At 33.5% G+C, this 6,000-nt stretch overlaps 1 protein-coding gene across 1 annotated transcript in view; it reads left to right on the top strand.

Moving 5' to 3' along the window:
- Positions 1–221: 221 nt before the first annotated feature.
- The window catches only part of CSRNP3 (cysteine and serine rich nuclear protein 3), an 80,230-nt gene continuing 74,451 nt past the window's right edge, over positions 222–6,000 (top strand). Inside the window, exon 1 of the mRNA XM_081096282.1 lies at positions 222–477. The gene's annotated coding sequence lies outside the window, so the exon portion shown is untranslated. The remainder of the gene's footprint in view (positions 478–6,000) is intronic.

The following is a 6,000-nucleotide window of genomic DNA, read 5'->3' as shown; positions in this document are numbered from 1 at the left end:
TAACTTCTTTTGAATGCTGGCTCAAACGTTTTCTATCATGAAAAAAAATCTTGTAAAGGGATTTCCATAAGTTGTGTTGCATTAATGACTTAGAGCAGCTTCATAGTCTGCTATTCCTTCCTCCTAGCAGACCTCAGCTGATAAAAATATCCATAGACACAGTGAAGTCAGTGGCATGCCTGGCTTTCTCAGACAAAACTCCCATGTGATCACATATAGGCAGCCTCAGTGAGGCTGATGCCGTGCAGCTAGCAGTAGGTAATGAGTCTTTGTGCAGAGTGAAGCTCTGGTCGCTGAACAATAAAGCATACGGTACCAGCAATAAAACACAGGGCTGGCAAATTTAAGAAGATTCCGCTGAACCAGGAAGAACAGTGCCTTTGGTGATGCTGACACATATTATAAAATGATAATCAATTTCTTTGGGATTCTAATGAATAAAGACTGCAAGGACTAAGACTACAGCTATTTGAACAGGTCAGTGATTTTCTAAATTACTCCAGCACTTCCTTGTGTTTGATTGGATTTAAATTAGAATGGGCTGATGTGTGCTTTGCCTGAAACAAAAACTTTGCAAGATATTTGCAGTGTGTCATATGAAGGATGCACTTGAATTGACCCAATGTGATTAAATTGTTGATATAGTCAGATGTGATAGAGAAATGTTTATATGATTGTAGTAAACTGGAAAGTTATTTATCCTATTTAAAAATTTATGGGTAAGAGAAAAATTCCTCCAATAATTTCTAATCTCTTATATATGCAGGAATAATATAAAGCAGAGTACTACTAATAAATAGCTCAAATAAAAAGCTTCAAATTTATTTTTCCAGTATTAAAAATGTTATATTGAAATACTTTACACGTCTTATTAATTGGATGAAATATCATTCAGAATTCATTAATGTCTTTCGGTATACTGCAAGAGGAAGGTTTGGAATATTTAATTATTTCAATAAAAATGTTTTAAATAAGAATTTTGAAATGTTAGTAATGCTATCTATCAGAACAATGTATTTTATATTCAAATATAACAATATATTATATATCTATATTATTCTCTTGTGTGCCTTTTATTTTTCATGTTATATTTCCTTTGACAAATGTGAAATCTTATTGCATAAAACCTTTTATTTCATAGATATTATTCACTCACTAATGGAAAAAACAAATTAGCTTAATTGTAAAAAGAATAGATTAATTATGTAATGATGCATAATTCCATTGGCTCACCATTTAAAAAAGATGTGCCTTCATGTGTATTTATAAAAATATGCACACACATGACCTCCTGTATCTAGAAAATAATCACTTCTTAGGTTTATGAGAAATAGAGAAGTTTGTGTTTTAAATAGAGAGATTGCTGTGTGTAGGAAGACAGGGGAAGAAATAACTCTAACAAATAATAGCACAACACTGAACATCTTTGCCAAAGACAAGCATTACTGCTACATGAATCTTTAGACTGAAACACATAGTTTAACTTTGCTCTACATTTTCACTGCGGTATTATTTTAAAGACAGCCCGGAATCTAAATCCTTTATAATTAATTTCTTAGACACCATTTAGGATGATTGTCTTCAAGGCACTGGGGCACATTTACTATTTTATAGAATTATTGTGGTGACATAATGTATTTGTATAATGACTAAAATAAATGTATGCCTGCAAAATGCTGTTTAAACCCACAACCAAAAGAAATACCCAATGTCTCTTGATTATGCGTGCAATACTATGTATTCCAGTGGGGGGCGGGGGGGGGGGGGGAATCAGCTATGTTTCAAAAACAAGGGAAGTCCATGAAAAATTTAAATTGGCCTTCCACATGTATTGCAATGAAGTATTTGACTTATGTGGGTTTCCTTAGTTACCATAGTTGATGTGACACCTTCTTTTGGTGGGGAGCAGGGAAAAGCAGGACTCTAAAACAGAGTCAAAAACAAACACTTATCCATTAATAGGCCTGGGGGGCTGTGATGCTGCCAGCCCGGTGAAGCCCGTGCCCACTGCCCCTCGCCCGCTCCAGCCCTCCCGCCGGTGATTCAGGTATTCTGGCAGAGCTGCAGCTCCAGCCCTTACCCAGCATTCCGTTTCAGCCGCTGGAGGACTGCCCGAGCCTTATGCAAATGAGCCAGCTCGGAGGCTTTGACTGCAGAAGCAGAGGAGGGGGGAGAGGGAGTTCAAAGGTCACAGGGCTGGTGGAGAGCTGGATCCGCCGGCTGAAAGGAAAAAAAATGCACCGGGCTGCTCTGCAGCAGTGTTTTGCAGCAGTTAAATGAAGTGTGCTTTATTTCTCAGAGCGAAGATTTTACAGCGTGTGCCAGTAGTCGTTTAAAGTGCACGCAGGTACGGTGACAGATTTCCCGATGCGCCTGATTTTATTTCTATGGAAGACACTGCATGCGGATTGGCTATTTTCATTCATTGCGGAGATTAGCAGTGCCTTCCCCCTTGAAGGGTTCCCTTAACTAGTTTATTCTTTAGATCTTGATGTTTTCTGGATTTGAAACAGGGGTGTTTTGTTCAAATGGAATAATTTCATGGGAGAAAAGATTGGGTTTGGGCGTTAAATAATTACATTTGGGGGGAAAGTTTTTGATTGCAGAGAGATACCTGGGTTGAAACATCTCGGACTTACAACTTTAGAGGATTTTCACACTTGTAAGAAATGTATTTTAAGGAAGAACTGGGTTCCTAGCCTCCTGTTCTTGTGAGGTATCTGGAATTAAATAACTGAGCTCTTTTGTTCCTATCCCAGACAACATCGTGACAGTTTTAATAAGTTATATTTTCATTTCATTTTAGGAGAGGGTGTCAGTTTCGAGAGTCTTTATTCTACATTTTATTCTACATAAATGCCTTATCAGAGAAATAATTTCTTATTTTGGTGTTTCATCTTTTAAGTGCCTCTCTAATTTTCCAAATTATTATTTTGGCGAGGGGGCTTTTTAGACTATACTATTTTGAATTCAACATGTTTAACTTCCCATGACATTTTCTTTTAGTTAACTCGGATAGTAAAGTGATCCCCATAAATGTTACAGACAGGACAAGTCTTTTTTTTTTTTTATGCACTAAATATCCCACTTTTGTAAAATGTGTGATTACATCATGGTAGGATCTGACCTGTGCCAAACAAATGTGTACTCACTTTTATTGTTGATATTGCTTTTTTATTTCTTTTTTTTTTATATTTTAAATAAATTTAAAGCATGATTAAAACATGTTTATCCATATCATTAAAATTTTAAAATTTATTAATTCAGCAGTTACAATGTTGATGGGAAGTATTGCCCCAAGTCAGCATCTGTCTACATCACAGGTTGTATGTGTATGAAAATATTTTGGAAAAATAAAGAGGCAAAATAATGTTTAGTCATGAAATTACTGTTTTATGTTTTTATATTTGCATAAGACATTTTAAAATGAATTTTATGAAGCTTACATACGAAGAGCTAGCACATGTTTAGATAAACTTAATTACTTTCTTTGCACTGAAGAGTGTTAATTTATTACAATGATTAAGACTCGGTAGTTTGGCAACGATACCTTTTATTTTAAATTAGGAAGGGGGTGTGTATGGTGGATCAAAACAGGGGGTTGACCAATGAAACAGTGAAGGGCAATTATTTCAACTGTCTATGAAATCACTTTGCTGTAGTCATGCAGGTCCAGATTCTCACCCTTTGTCACTCTATGGGCATATTATGACATTTATCCAGGATCCTGAGATTAATTTAGGAAAAGGAATTCATGTTCTGTGTGGTTTTTAAAAATGCAAAAACTGCCAATTTTTTCTAAACTTTCTCTTTTGAAACTTTCAATAATGACTGCAGCTAAAGGGGATATATTTCAAATAAATTGTTTTTTTCTTATGTTGATTGCAATATCCTGTCCTCTATTTTAAATAACATATTTGTAAACAATTGTCTTATATACATGTATATATAATTTATAATGAAATATATATACATTTTATACATCTGTATTATATTATATATATTTTGTATATACCATCTATGCATGTATATATATATATTTTTTTTTTCTAAAGGTCAATCATATTTAATTCAACAATTTGAAAAAAAAAATTTAAATTTTACTTTTACTTAAGTCTTGCCCATGGTTTTTATATAATAACCACTGTGTGTGTTCTAGGCAGAGCACAGGAAGGAGGAAAGAACCAAGTTGAAATTTATTTAGATAGTTCAATATTAGTAATTTTGTAAATGCAACCACTACCAGTTAGCACATTCTGAATATGGACATAAAAGCAGTGTGGACAAAGAAGGAGGGCCTGCAAAGATTCTTAGAGAAAACATGATTAATAGACACACGTTAAATAAAGAGAATTGTGCTTCTGTGAGCCAGGAGAGAGTTTTATATGTCCTGCAGCAAATTTATGGCTTTGACTACTGTGGATAATTTATGTCTCTATGCAAATTCACTCAAAACTGGGAAGTCTTTTTTGCATTTGCTGGAGCCATACTGCCATACAAATCTCAGCAGCATGTACATACTAAGTTCGTGGTCTGGATATTTAAATGTATATAAAATGTATTTGTATAAATGCACTTAAAACCAAATTGGAAGGTAAAGCTGTAAAAACAAAGCATTGAAGCATATGCAGTTAGTATACCAAGAAATGGTATTATCTCAGACTTCAAAGGAATCATTAAGGACTTTTCAAAAATTAATTTCCTGCATTCTGATTACCAGTCTATCTCTTTCATCACTTGAAACTGGAGACCATATTGTAAGCTTGCAAAAGAGTTTAGGGCAAACATGTTGTACCCAGTCTAGCAGGATGGAGGAGAGTCTAAACTCTACAAATAACTGTTGTCATCTCAAACTTGAAAGCGTATGTTTTAAGCTGTACTATCATTATATGTGTCCTTCTCTTGAACTTTGTTGTCTATGAAATAGAAAGAATGACACATTACTTATATTAAAAAGAAAATGCTCAAGATAATTGAGTATTCAAAGCAATCACATTTATTTATTTTAACCTGGCAAAACATTGATTGCCTTTTGTATCATTTATTCTGGAATTTACATAGAATTGTATCAGTTTTATTGAAAAGTATAAGCTCAAAAAAGTGTAAAATTGTTTTTAAATTTTTATTTTTACTCCATATTATTAGACACATAGCAATGCTATAATACTACTTTGTCTAGAGCAGTTGGAAAATAATCTGTGTTAAATAAACCTATTCAGATAACTAAAATGTAAATTTTAATGTCTAGGTTTTTTTTTTTTAATGTTAATTGCTCTCCTATGATTCTGCATTGCTGAACAAAATGGAAATCAGTTTAGGCTTTTTCTCATGGCATAAGAATCACCATTCCCACCATTACACTGACTTAGTGCAAAAGATAAAACTGTTCTCTAACACCAAGTGGTGATGCTAGTATATGCTTTTTGTATACAATTTTTTATGTTTTATATATGTACCAGGTATATACTTTTTATAATTTTACTCTGTTTTCTCATGTTAATATTTATTTTTTAATACAGTTAATAATTTCTCCTTTTCTGGGAACAACTCAAATATTAAGTTTATGCACTACATTTTACATTAATTCTAAATTGCATAATGGGGAAAGGGAAAGAAATAAACATCCCTCCGTTCTTCTATGCACTGAACTCCTAATGCAGACACATAATTAGTATATTGAGCATAAGAACATGGAAGATAAACAAAATGCATCTGAGTTCTTATGTTCAGAATTTTGAAAAATCATGTCTGAGCTCTACATAAATTAGAAGTTGTTCTGGTTGCTACAGTAAGAATCTGTCATATTAAACCATCAACAGGAATTTGACATTATTTTGTATAATAGGGAAATGAGGAATTGCTAACAGGTATACGAAAAAAATACCCCCAAAAAACCCATATAGATCAAATTTTTATTTGTAGTAATTGATGTATCATTGGTGTCATATACCTATTCTTACCAATTTTGGGAGTTGTGGTCTATTTCATTGTCAGATCCTG

The sequence above is a fragment of the Myotis nattereri genome, assembly GCF_964212035.1.
Source record: "Myotis nattereri genome assembly, chromosome: 7".
Lineage (NCBI taxonomy): Eukaryota > Metazoa > Chordata > Mammalia > Chiroptera > Vespertilionidae > Myotis > Myotis nattereri.
Note: the sequence above shows the minus strand (reverse complement) of the source record. Positions and strands in the feature narration are given on the sequence as shown.